Below are 14,882 nucleotides of genomic sequence, written 5' to 3'. Positions count from 1 at the left end.
TTGTACCTATGTTTGTGAACTCCAAGTGCATTGTTCTATTTCCATTGACTACAGCAGAGTAGGGCCCAAAATCTTTAGGTGGCACAGACTACACAACATGTATATATAGTTACTCAACAATGAACTGTCACACCATGCTATTTCATAGCTTTATGTTTGTCTTGGGTTGAAATACATGGCCTTACTTTCAGACCTTGTTACATATGGCCTCCTTCAGATCTTGTTTACATATGACCTCCACCGTGAAATCATCTTCAAATCCTCTGAAAAGAACTAATTGATATCTGAGCTTTGGCTCGGTAATACCAGAGAAGGATCATAATGAAATAGAATATGTATGGGTTTTAGTACTGGATTGCTGTTGTTGATTCTATCTCTAAAACTTACCGGCCAGGCAGCCCTTAGACAAATTGTTTACCTGCATGAGCCTCAGCTTTCTCTCAAAGTGGAACTAGTAACACCTATCTCACAGGACTTGGTGAACTAATATAGGAAAAGCAATGCTTGGTACATAACAAAACACAGAATAACATAAAATATTATTATACAATTATGAAATATATGCCTAAAGTATAATCAGGTGGTCATTAATGCTATTTAATAACACCAATGATAAGAATAATAAATAATCATGTCTAGGTTTCTATCTCTTTTTTTTTAGCCTGTGATAAAACTAAAGACAGCTGTCTTCTTCAGTTTATTTCCTTAGTTCAGCTAAGCCTCTCATCTGTAGTAGACGTTCAATGGCTGTAAAATCAATGACTCAATAAATTAATTAAACAAAAGTTGAAATGATTATGTTTTGCTATACTGGGATGACTTTCCAAAATGTAATGTAAAAAGATTATGCTGGAAAGTAATGGGTGGGGAATATGGGGATGTAAATTGAAGTAGTGGCACTAGATTATGAGGAATGTAAAAATCTAGTGGCATGGGGGAGATAATACAGGTTTCTTTGAAGAACAATAGGGGTTAGATTATGACCCTTGTTCTTAGTGTTATGGTGACTCTCTGTTTTGTTACCCATTGTATAATAGATTCTTATGTACAGTAATACTCAATATTATTTTAAATAGAAAAATGACACACACTGTAAAAGTGATATGAATTATGTACTCTTAACATAATAAGTCAGTGCATAGTCTTGGCACATTTGTCAAAAATCAATTGGCCATACATGCACAGGTTCATTTCTAGGCTCTTTATTCTGTCCCATTGGCCCATGTACATGATATTTTAATTATTGTAGTTTTACATTCTGTGCTATAGCTGTGTATAGTTTGAAATTGGGTAGTGTGATACCTTCAGATTTGTTCTTTGCTCTCATGATTGACTTGGTTAGTCTGCATTCCAATTTTTGAAATCAGGAACTGTGATGCTTTCACTTTTGTTCTTTTTGTTCATGATTGACTTGGCTATTCTGGGTTCCAATGTACAATTCTGTGAAAATTGTCACTGTAATTTTGATAGAGATTGCATTGAATCTGTAGAGCACTTTGGGTAGTATATATATTTTAACAATATTAATTTTTCTAATCCATGAACATAGAATATCTTTCCATTTATTTGTGTCCACTTCAACTTTGTAAAAATATTTCATAGTTTCCAGTTTTCAGATATTTCACTTTCTTGCTTAAAGTTATTCCTAAGTATTTTGGTTGTTATTACAAATGGATTGTTTTCTTAATTTTTTTATTCAGATAGTTTGTTGTTAGTGTACAGAAATGCCACTATTTTTTGTTTGTTGATTTCGTATCATGCAGTTTTACTGTATTTGTTTATAGGAAATGGATAGTCTCTTACATAAATAATGTTGGGAAAATTAGTATCCACATACAGAACAATAAAATTGGACCTTTATCTTACACCACATTAAAACAAAATCAACTCATAATGGATTAAATAATTAAATCTCTGATTTTAAGGACAGACATTGTAACAGTAATAGAAGAAAACATGGAATAAAAAGCTCCATAACTTTGTTCTACACAATAATTCTTTGTATTTGGCCCCAAAATCACAGGCAAGAAAGCAAAAATGGACAAATGGAATCACTTCAAAACAAGAAGCAAAGCAAAGGAAGCAATTAACTGTGTACACAGACAACCTACATATTGGGAGAAAATAGTTGTGATCCATTGAATAAGAAGTTAATATCCAAAATATGTAAGAAGTTCAAACAACTCAATAGCAAGAAAACAAAACAAAGAAAAATACCAAAAATGGACAAAGAATCTCAATAGACATTTCTCAAAAGAAGAGATAAAAATGGACAATAGATGTATTTAAAAATGCTCAACATTGATGATCATTAGGCAAATGCAAACTAAAACCAAAATAAGATACCATCTCACACCTGTCAGAACAGCTATTATCAAAAAAAGACAGAAGATAGCAAGTGTTGGCAAGGATGTTGAGAAAAGAGAACTGTTACAGATTTTTGGTGGGAATGCAAATTTGTACGGCCATTATAGAAAAGTGAATGGGGATTCATCAAAAATTAAAACCAGAATTACCATATCATCCAGCAATCCCATTTCCTAATATTGAATCAAAACATTTAAAATTATTTTGTGAAAGAGGTGTTTGCATTCCCAGTTTATTGCAAAACTATTCTTAATAGTCAACTTATGGAATCAGCCTAAATGTCCATCAACAGATGGATAAAGAAAATATGGTATTTATTCACAGTGTAATACCATTCAGCCTTTAAAAAGAAAGAAATTCTATCAACAAAAGAAGCAAATTCTTGCAACAACATGATGGAATTAGAGAACATTATGCTAAGTAAAATAAGCCAGGACAGAAAGACAAATACTGCAAGTTCTGATTTATATGTAGAATCAAAAACAAACTCATAAAACCTGAGAGTAGAATGGTGTTACAGTGGCTGGGGCAGGCAGTAATATGGAGATGATGGTCAAAGTGTACAAAATCTCAGGTGGAAGGAATATGCTTCTATTGAGATCTATTGCACAGCATGAGGATATAGTTAATAACAAAGTATTCCACTTTTCAAAAATGTTGACAGTATGAATTTTAAATGTTATAACAAAAATATTAAATATTTGAGATTATGGATATGTGAACTAGCTTGGTTAAATTATTGTGCTTTGCATTCATGAATTATAATATCACTTTATACCCCTTAAATATATGCCATTATAAATTGACAATATACCATAAAAAATAAAAATAAACATTTTGTCTTACCAGTAGGCCTTTTTCTAGAAACTTGAAGGCCTTGCTGGCCAAGAAGAATCAATAGATCATGTTGGGAGGCCCATATGGCTAGGAGGTGACAGTAGCCTGAAGTTGACATCCAGCAAGAAGCTGAGAAGGACCTCATACCTACTGTGGCAAGAAAATAAATTCCCTCTAACAGAATTACTTGTTGGAGGAGGATTTGTTGTCAGTTGTGTCTCCAGATGAGAATGCAGCCCATCTGACATCTTTTGACTGAAGCCTTGAGAGATCCTGAGCAGAGAACCCAATTAAGTCACAACTGAACTCCTAACCCAAGAAACTGTCAGATAATAAATAGCCAACTTATGGTTGATATAAGCCAAAAAAAAAAATTAAATATAAGATAATAAGGCTATATGGGAGAGTAGAAACGTCCATGAGGACACAAGAGATACAACTTATCCTTGCCTAGACTGATGTACTTGATGAGATTTAATCAGGATAATGCTGTTTTCTTGACTCCAATTACTTGCCATCCCCAACCAGATAAACAAGGACTCAATGTCCTGTCAACCCAAGGCAATCTTTAATAGGATACTGAATGTTTTTCATCTTTTTGTTGTTTCTGTGGTCTCTGTGAGTCTATGACTCTGTGATATTAGGCAAGTTATTTGTTATCTACTTCAATTTCTCCAAATGTAAAATGGAAATATATAGGAGATAATAGCATCTCTGACCTCACAGAATTTCTGTAATAGTTACATGAGGTTATCCATGCAAGACGCTTAGCATTCAGTAAGCACATGGCACACAATACGTATGCAACTGTTACTTTTTACTGTAATTAGTGAAACCCCATTCATATGTAGGTAAGATACCCTGCTTTAGCTCTACCTTTAGAAGTACAAAGTAATAACTTAATCATATGACTTCACTGAATTAGAAACCAGGGCACAGGAGTTCTGACTTTATCTCTACCACTTATTAAGTGGACTTGATTAGGTCGCATACCTTCTATGGGCTTGGGGTTCCTCACTTGTAAAATAAAGCCTTCAACTAAATGGTCTCTATAGTCCCTTATCGCACTACCAGTTTATAATCCAATGCACCATTAAGGGTAAGTGATATATGAAGAAAGTTAATCTTGCCTATTCAGGGTGCTGCCCTCTTGGGAGAGCAGTGGTCAGTAAAGAAAAGGGATAGAAATGATAATTTGTGAAATAAAACAAAGGAAAAAAGAAAGAAAGCAACAATTCATCTGAACATAAAGCAATGGGATAGAAAGACTTAATAGAATGGAATAGAAAGCCACGTTAAAAACTTATAAAGCAGAGGACACATATCTATGTTTAAAGACAGAAGGAAGATATTGGTAAAGAAAAAGAGATAAAAATATATATTCTTCATATATGTTAATTTTCTAAATTAGAATTATTATTGGTTTTTCCACCATTTTCATCAGCTAAGGATTATGTTTTGTCAGTAGTAGTCTTTTGAGAATTTATCCCACTTGTTTTATCATTTCAGAAAGTCTCTCAACAAGATAATTTTGTTACCAATCTAGGAAAGTTAACTTAAAACTATAGGTGAAATTTAATGCTGTCTACAGTGCAATTTCTTTTGTTCCATAGAACCATAGTACAACCAGAAAAGTTTTAAAGTCAAAACAAGTTATTATCTTCTAGCTCTCTGTACTGTTCTGAATTTTAAACATCAGTGATGTACTTGCCCACTTTAGCTGAACTAAAGGTGCTGTAATTACTGAGGCATAATATAAAAAACTAGAGAATGAGTTAAAGGAAGGAAAATGGAGGCAACAGGTCAAAAATGAGGATACATGAAAACACTATACTATAGTTAAGAGACCAAGATGTCTTAAGAGAAGAAACTAAGAAAGAATTGGTAACATGAAATCCAACGATTTGTCATTATAGGTAGATGCAAAATCTTGAACAAAGTAAACATTTGATATTTAATAATACCTTTAAGACAACACAAAACCATTAGAAAATAAACATAAAAGAATATGTTTCTACTTACGGCTAGCCAATTTTCCCAGCACCATTTATTAAATAGGGAATCCTTTCCCCATTTCTTGTTTCTCTCAGGTTTGTCAAAGATCAGATGGCTGTAGATGTGCGGTATTATTTCTGAGGACTCTGTTCTGTTCCATTGGTCTATATCTCTGTTTTGGTACCAGTACCATGCTGTTCTGGTTACTGTAGCCTTGTAGTATAGTTTGAAGTCAGGTAGCGTGACGCCTCCAGCTTTGTCCTTTTGACTTAGGATTGTCTTGGCAATGCGGGCTCTTTTTTGGTTCCATATGAACTTGAAAGCAGTTTTTTCCAATTCTGTGAAGAACTCATTGGTAGCTTGATGGGGATGGCATTGAATCTATAAATAACCTTGGGCAGTATGGCCATTTTCACGATATTGATTCTTCCTATCCATGAGCATGGTATGTTCTTCCATTTGTTTGTGTCCTCTTTGATTTCACTGAGCAGTGGTTTGTAGTTCTCCTTGAAGAGGTCCTTGACATCCCTTGTAAGCTGGATTCCTAGGTATTTTATTCTCTTTGAAGCAATTGTGAATGGAAGTTCATTCCTGATTTGGCTCTCTGCTTGTCTGTTACTGGTGTATAAGAATGCTTGTGATTTTTGCACATTAATTTTGTATCCTGAGACTTTGCTGAAGTTGCTTATCAGCTTAAGGAGATTTTGGGCTGAGACGATGGGGTTTTCTAAATATACAATCATGTCACCTGCAAACAGGGACAATTTGACTTCTTCTTTTCCTAACTGGATACCCTTGATTTCTTTCTCTTGCCTGATTGCCCTAGCCAGAACTTCCAAGACTATGTTGAATAGGAGTGGTGAGAGAGGGCATCCCTGTCTTGTGCCAGTTTTCAAAGGGAATTTTTCCAGTTTTTGCCCATTCAGTATGATATTAGCTGTGGGTTTGTCATAAATAGCTCTTATTATTTTGAGGTACGTTCCATCAATACCGAATTTATTGAGCGTTTTTAGCATGAAGGGCTGTTGAATTTTGTCAAAAGCCTTTTCTGCATCTATTGAGACAATCATGTGGTTCTTGTCTTTGGTTCTGTTTATATGCTGGATTACGTTTATTGATTTGCGAATGTTGAACCAGCCTTGCATCCCAGGGATGAAGCCCACTTGATCATGGTGGATAAGCTTTTTGATGTGCTGCTGAATCCGGTTTGCCAGTATTTTATTGAGAATTTTTGCATCAATGTTCATCAGGGATATTGGTCTAAAATTCTCTTTTTTTGTTGTGTCTCTGCCAGGCTTTGGTATCAGGATGATGTTGGCCTCATAAAATGAGTTAGGGAGGATTCCCTCTTTTTCTATTGATTGGAATAGTTTCAGAAGGAATGGTACCAGCTCCTCCTTGTACCTCTGGTAGAATTCAGCTGTGAATCCATCTGGTCCTGGACTTTTTTTGGTGGGTAGGCTATTAATTGTTGCCTCAATTTCAGAGTCTGCTATTGGTCTATTCAGGGATTCAACTTCTTCCTGGTTTAGCCTTGGGAGAGTGTAAGTGTCCAGGAAATTATCCATTTCTTCTAGATTTTCTAGTTGATTTGCGTAGAGGCGTTTATAGTATTCTCTGATGGTAGTTTGTATTTCTGTGGGGTCAGTGGTGATATCCCCTTTATCATTTTTTATTGCATCTATTTGATTCCTCTCTCTTTTCTTCTTTATTAGCCTTGCTAGCGGTCTGTCAATTTTGTTGATCTTTTCAAAAAACCAACTCCTGGATTCATTGATTTTTTGGAGGGTTTTTTGTGTCTCTATCTCCTTCAGTTCGGCTCTGATCTTAGTTATTTCTTGCCTTCTGCTAGCTTTTGAATGTGTTTGCTCTTGCCTCTCTAGTTCTTTTCATTGTGATGTTAGAGTGTCAATTTTAGATCTTTCCTGCTTTCTCTTGTGGGCATTTAGTGCTATAAATTTCCCTCTACACACTGCTTTAAATGTGTCCCAGAGATTCTGGTATGTTGTATCTTTGTTCTCATTGGTTTCAAAGAACATCTTTATTTCCGCTTTCATTTCGTTATGTACCCAGTAGTCATTCAGGAGCAGGTTGTTCAGTTTCCATGTAGTTGAGCGGTTTTGATTGAGTTTCTTAGTCCTGAGTTCTAGTTTGATTGCACTGTGGTCTGAGAGACAGTTTGTTATAATTTCTGTTCTTTTACATTTGCTGAGGAGTGCTTTACTTCCAATTATGTGGTCAATTTTGGAATAAGTGCGATGTGGTGCTGAGAAGAATGTATATTCTGTTGATTTGGGGTGGAGAGTTCTATAGATGTCTATTAGGTCCGCTTGGTGCAGAGATGAGTTCAATTCCTGGATATCCTTGTTAAATTTCTGTCTCGTTGATCTGTCTAATGTTGACAGCGGATTGTTGAAATCTCCCATTATTATTGTATGTGAGTCTAAGTCTCTTTGTAAGTCTCTAAGGACTTGCTTTATGAATCTGGGTGCTCCTGTATTGGGTGCATATATATTTAGGAGAGTTAGCTCTTCCTGTTGAATTGATCCCTTTACCATTATGTAATGGCCTTCTTTGTCTCTTTTGATCTTTGATGGTTTAAAGTCTGTTTTATCAGAGACTAGGATTGCAACCCCTGCTTTTTTTTGTTCTCCATTTGCTTGGTAGATCTTCCTCCATCCCTTTATTTTGAGCCTATGTATGTCTCTGCATGTGAGATGGGTCTCCTGAATACAGCAGACTGATGGGTCTTGACTCTTTATCCAGTTTGCCAGTCTGTGTCTTTTAATTGGAGCATTTAGTCCATTAACGGTTAAGGTTAATATTGTTATGTGTGAACTTGATCCTGCCATTATGATATTAACTGGTTATTTTGCTCGTTAGTTGATGCAGTTTCTTCCTAGCCTGCTGGGAAAACTGGCTAGCCATAAGTAGAAAGCTGAAACTGGATCCTTTCCTTACCCCTTATACGAAGATTAATTCAAGATGGATTAGAGACTTAAATGTTAGACCTAATACCATAAAAACCCTAGAAGAAAATCTAGGTAGTACCATTCAGGACATAGGCATGGGCAAGGACTTCATGTCTAAAACACCAAAAGCAACAGCAGCAAAAGCAAAAATTGACAAATGGGATCTAATTAAACTAAAGAGCTTTTGCACAGCAAAAGAAACTACCATCAGAGTGAACAGGCAACCTACAGAATGGGAGAAAATTTTTGCAACCTACTCATCTGACAAAGGGCTAATATCCAGAATCTACAAAGAACTCAAACAAATATACAAGAAAAAAACAAACAACCCCATCAAAAAGTGGGGAAAGGATATGAACAGACATTTCTCAAAAGAAGATATTCACACAGCCAACAGACACATGAAAAAATGCTCATCGTCACTCGCCATCAGAGAAATGCAAATCAAAACCACAATGAGATACCATCTCACACCAGTTAGAATGGCAATCATTAAGAAGTCAGGAAACAACAGGTGTTGGAGAGGATGTGGAGAAATAGGAACACTTTTACACTGTTGGTGGGATTGTAAACTAGTTCAACCATTATGGAAAACAGTATGGCAATTCCTCAAGGATCTAGAACTAGATGTACCATATCACCCAGCCATCCCACTCCTGGGTATATACCCAAAGGATTATAAATTATTCTACTACAAAGACACATGTACACGTATGTTTATTGCGGCAGTATTCACAATAGCAAAGACTTGGAATCAACCCAAATGTCCATCTGTGACAGACTGGATTAAGAAAATGTGGCACATATACACCATGGAATACTATGCAGCCATAAAAAAGGATGAGTTTGCGTCCTTTGTAGGGACATGGATGCAGCTGGAAACCATCATTCTTAGCAAACTATCACAAGAACAGAAAACCAAACACCGCATGTTCTCACTCATAGGTGGGAACTGAACAATGAGATCAATTGGACTCGGGAAGGGGAACATCACGCACTGGGGCCTATCATGGGAGGGGGTAGGGGGGAGGAGGGAGGGATTGCATTGGGGAGTTATACATGATATAAATGATGAATTGACGGGTGCTGACGAGTTGATGGGTGCAGCACACCAACATGGCATACGTATACATATGTAACAAACCTGCACGTTATGCACATGTACCCTAGAACTTAAAGTATAATAAAAAAAAAAAGAATATGTTTCAATTATATTAAAATATGTTGTCCCTAGATGTTATTGTTATAGATATTGTTTTATGATAATGACATTGATAATTACTACTAACATTTTTATCTGACGTTAACAGACTGAAATTACTTTCATGTATTACCACATGTCAAGAAAGGCAGATCATCGGCAGACAAATAGAATAACACAGGCATTACTATGTGTTAGGCACTTCACTGAGTACTTTACATAAGCTATATTACTTAGTTCTCATAACAGATCTACAAAATAATATTGTTCCCATTTTACAGATAGTAAGACTCAGAAAGATCAAGCCACTTCACAAGTCACAGAATTAGTGGCATCACAGAGATTCAAACCCAAATTTATCACTTTGGAAAACAATGTAAGTTCAGGAAGAGAACAAAAGAAAACCCAGGAGAAAGGATTCATTGTTAAAATTTCTAACTCAAGATACTATTAGTAACGTGAGAAACAAAAGGAAACTATGGACAGAGAGAAAATTGACTAAAACAAATTAAAATAACAGAAATTTAGAAGAAAAAATTATGTCATTTTTAATCAAAGCCCTCTTTATATAATTTCATATTAATTTATATCCATTCCCTGTGTCTAATGCAATAAACTAGTCATTCTATTTGAGCTGCATCAGATTCACCAAGAGGGCTTGTTAAAGAAGATTGCTGGACTTCTCCCCCAAGAAGTTCAGATTCAGTATTTCTGGGGGTGGAGCCTGAAAATTTTCATTTCAAATAGGTTCCCAGGTGATACTCATGAGGTCCAGGGACCTCAATTTGACAATCAGTGTGTACGCTATTAAATCTGGGTGTCCAGTTAAAATAGGACACTGTAAAGCTCTATCATATCATTTAAAGCAGTAGTGACTCTGTAAAACAAATCATTCAAAAGACACGCACAAAAAGAATAAAAATAAATCGAATTTAAAAAATGAAATGCTCAAAATCTATTTTTCATATCCTTTCAATGTTGCTCAGAAAGTCATTGCTGTAATTCATTTTTAAAGTTTAAATACCAAGCAGAATAAAGGATGTGGGATGTTATTGCAGAAATTTCTTCCTTTTAACTTAACCTTTTAAAGTACAGTAGACTCAAGCATTAAAAAGGAATGGTGTTCACTGATTACAGGGCTTCGGGAGAAATACTTAACACGAGGAAATAGAAATCATTTAACAATGGAACACAACTGTCATTCACTGAACCCATGTGGGAGTATGTCTTTATATACAAAATTAGACTATACTGCTTGAAATGTCTTCATATAATCACATAAATGATAAAATTCCTGGTTTTGTTCATGCCTAATCAAAATTAACATTGGAAGGAAAGGAGAAGAAGGAGAAAAGAAAGAAGAGAAGAAGGAATAGGAGGAGGAGGAGGGAGAAAAGAAATAGGGAGATGAGAAAGAGGCAGAGGAAGAAAAAGAGAAGTTTAAGTTGTCTGGTATTATTTTCAACAATGTGTTAGCAGACTGGTAGTCTTACTAAGGGGCTCTCTGGCATCTATACAACACAACTTTTTATACTGCCTACCATTGTACTGTGGTTCAACCCTTCATCAACTAATAAGGTAGTTAATGTGTTCTCCACTATAAAAGTTTTATTCTCTTCTGGCATTTTCTGTCAACATTTCAGGGATTTAAAGTGAAAAAGATTAATAAGTGATCAAGAAATCACCTCTCTGTTTCAGGTTAATTTTGAATTGTGAATTTCATAAGTGTACTTTAACACCACTAAGGCAAACGAGTCACTGAGATTTCCTTCCAACCCCTAATCCCATGCAGAGCACAGAGAGAATTCCTTGGGTGTGAACTTCATTTCAAGATTACAAGAACTGTTCCTTATGCATTCTGGCTGGAGTTTCCTGTTTGTTTCAAACCATGGATTGAAGAAATGATGTTTCTTCAATTGAAATTGAAGAGAGAGTGAGAGCTCATTTTCTAAGTAAAAGTGGACTACTAGTTGGAGTAGATTTAAATCTACATAGCCTTTAAATGTGCAGATTATACATTGTAGGGCTTGTTGCTAAACCATTCTTCGTTCATTTTTGAAGAGATTAGTTCTTGAGGAGTGGAGAAGTAAAATGAGGATTAAAGGAATGGGGTAGAAAAAAGACAAACATTTTTTAAAAAACTAACTGCATACCAGATATTGGTGAGCACTTCAAGTCTCTGAGCAACTCTAGAAAGACAAGATCAAGACAGGATAGCAAGAGTATAGTAGAGGCAAAATCTCTGATTCTCCGAATCTGATTCTCCCACTAAATGAAAAACAAACATAGAATAGTCCCAAAGACAATTTGTTTTATTTTATTTTATTTTAGCAGAGTCTTGCTCTGCTGTCCAGGCTGGAGTGCAGTGGTGCAATCTCAGCTCACTGCAACCTTTGCCTCCCAGGTTCAAGCAATTCTCCTGCCTCAGCCTCCTGAGTAGCTGGGACTAGAGTTGCGCCACCACACCCAGCTAATTTTTGTATTTTCAGTAGTGACGGGCTTTTACCATCTTTGCCAAGTTGGTCTCAAACTCCTGACCTCAACTGATCAGCCCACCTCAGTCTCCCAAAGTGCTAGGATTACAGGCATGAGTCACCGTGCCTGCTGGCAAAGACAACTTTTAAATGGAATACTCAAAATCACCTACTGCATGAATATCTGCTTCAGATAAACATCATAAATATCTTTTCATTTGAAATGATTTAATATAAACTAATGGTTAGCATTATCTCTCTTTCATCTCCAAAATTATTTTTAAAATATTTGGTACTTTTCCACTTATTGTTTCTAAAGAAGAAAATATGCTTTTATGGCCGGACGCGGTGGCTCAAGCCTGTAATCCCAGCACTTTGGGAGGCCGAGACGGGCGGATCACGAGGTCAGGAGATCGAGACCATCCTGGCTAACACGGTGAAACCCCGTCTCTACTAAAAAAATACAAAAAACTAGCCGGGCGAGGTGGCGGGCGCCTGTAGTCCCAGCTACTCGGGAGGCTGAGGCAGGAGAATGGCGTGAACCCAGGAAGCAGAGCTTGCAGTGAGCTGAGATCCGGCCACTGCACCCCAGCCTGGGCGACAGAGCGAGACTCCGCCTCAAAAAAAAAAAAAAAAAAAAAAAAGAAAATATGCTTTTATATTTAATGTGTGATTTAGCTTACTTTTAAAAAATTAGAAATGTATAGATAAATGATTGAATAGTATTAGCACTTTGGGCTTTTAAAGATAGTCATTTGCATTGAAATATGAATCCCTAAATTCTACTTTGAAGTCTGCAGGCATCATTTAAAAACAAACAAAAATCCACAACTTTTCATTTGTTTTGCCAGTATTTCTTGGGGGCATACTTAATAATGGAAAAACACCTTTCATATTAAGAAACTTCTTTTTTTCCTTTTTAAATGTGACACGTGACAAGCAACATTAAATTAACGTCTTTAGATCAATTGCAAAATTATTGTTCTGCTATCCTGATACTTTGTAGCTATCTTAGTAAATTTGCATTCCTTTTCATCAAATTTATACCAACTTAAGTCCTCCTCTCTAATCAACTTGCCACTAACTTAATATTTCTTGCTAAGGAACCACCCAAAACACTGCTCTCTCTGGATAGCGGTTCTTGCTACACTTCTGTGAGAAAGAGCATCCTTTCTCTCTTTCTACATAGTACTCAGGACTTCCTTATTCCACAGATATTTCTAATCTCATCTCACTTGATTCCACATTTATTTATTTATTTATTTATGATATTTTCTTATTTTTCGAGACAGAGTCTTGCTCTGTCGCACAGGCTGTAGTTCAGTGGCATGATCTCGGGTCACTGCAACCTCTGCCTCCCAGGTTCAAGCAATTCTCTTGCCTCAGCCTCCCAAGTAGCTGGCATTACAAGCACGTACATCCAGCTTTTTTTTATATTATTATTATTATTATTATTATTATTATTATTATTATTTTTGAACGAGGAAGCTCTCTTCATTTATTTCATATGAGGATGAAGAGGATTATGTGATCACAGGAATGTTGCATGTGGGATAATCCAAAGCTGGTTATCACTAGGCCCTCACTCTGCCAGGAGATCTCTCTGGAAGAAGCAGCCAGCTCATAAATGTCCCGGATCCCTCCGCGCCAATCACAAAAAAGTCACGACCGTCCCTAGCTTGCCAATCTGCCAGGATTCCAGGAGGAAAAAGCGGATAAATATCCTGTCCTGGCCCAGGGCTAGCTCCTTGGTGAGAAACTCAAATAAGTGGGCGCTGTGGCTGCAGTTTTCTTCGGCGGTGCCAACTACCCCGATGGAGGAGACGGACAGCTGCGCGCAGGTTTCAGTGGACCCGCTCAGCGCCATGGCCAGGCCTGGCCGCACCGTCACGTTCACGCGGTCCGCGGGCTTGCCCAGGATGGAGGCAGCGGCGGCGCAGAGTCGTTTCTCCAGCCCCGCGGGCACTCGGTTGGCGGGCAAATTCGTGTCCAGCTCTAGGAACGGCATGGCGGGCAGAGGAACGAAAACTGCTCCAGGAAAAAAAACGCGCGAGGTACCCAAAGCTCGGGGACCAGGGAGGGCTTGGCTTTTTATATTATTAGTAGAGACAGGGTTTCACCATGTTCGCCCGGCTGGTCTCAAACTCCTGACCTCAAGTGATCCACCTTCCTTGGCCTCCTGAAATGCTGGAATTACAGGCTTGAGCCACCGTGCCCAGCCCACATTTATTTTTGATGAAAATCAGGAGAGAGAAGTAAAAGTGTGAAATAAATGGAAAGGCAGATACAAGTGGCTCTCCTTAGAAACATCCTGAATAGGACCGTAGATAACTGAGCCAAGACTTGTAGCCATTGCACACCATTCAAAGGATTACCTCACATTTCCTGGGTGTTGAAGTCAAGTTAGATTTTCATTCTATACTGATGGGTGTAGGTGTCTCATTCTAGCATGAGGACACTAGTTGTGTCCAAGAGTTTGAGATTCCAGTCCAACTTCCCTCTTGTGAACATCTGCTCCCTTCTTTCAGTGGGTTTAATACTCAAAGAATATTACATGGGAAAGAAAGTCAAACACCTGTTTTAGGCAGGACCCCAGAGTTATGAAATCACACTATATGAGGTTGAAGCTTAGAGTATTTTGAAAAACTAAGTTAATATTTTCCAACATATATTCCTCTCAAATGATATTCATAAGACCTTAAGTTAGTAGCTAAAGTGGTAGTCATTAAAGAATTTTGAACTGAGGCAAACTAACACAAGAGTTATCCTGATCTGATAGCTACTAGAGAGAATTGCGATGGTTAAATGAATGATTATGAAAGCCTGAACTATGGGGTCTCGGAATTAAATAACAAATATAGACTCTAGAGATATCACTGGAGATGGAAGCATTAAGATTTGAAAACTTTTTGTTGTTGACGAAGATAAATGATGGAGAAAGTGGACCATGAAGAACAAGGATTCTAGTATGAGTGACTGGGAAACATAGTTTCCCTTAAGAGAAAAGAAGGTAGCATGTGTTGTACACGTATTTCA

The 14,882-nt window shown here is 36.9% G+C and overlaps 1 pseudogene across 1 annotated transcript; it reads right to left on the bottom strand.

The window, feature by feature from the left end:
* Positions 1-13,318: 13,318 nt before the first annotated feature.
* On the bottom strand, positions 13,319-13,875 carry LOC104659028 (annotated as a pseudogene). Its single transcript, XR_747528.2, has one exon. The product of XR_747528.2 is annotated as a D-dopachrome decarboxylase pseudogene (transcript).
* Between the last annotated feature and the right edge of the window lie 1,007 nt (positions 13,876-14,882).

The sequence above is a fragment of the Rhinopithecus roxellana genome, chromosome 1, assembly GCF_007565055.1.
Source record: "Rhinopithecus roxellana isolate Shanxi Qingling chromosome 1, ASM756505v1, whole genome shotgun sequence".
Lineage (NCBI taxonomy): Eukaryota > Metazoa > Chordata > Mammalia > Primates > Cercopithecidae > Rhinopithecus > Rhinopithecus roxellana.
Note: the sequence above shows the minus strand (reverse complement) of the source record. Positions and strands in the feature narration are given on the sequence as shown.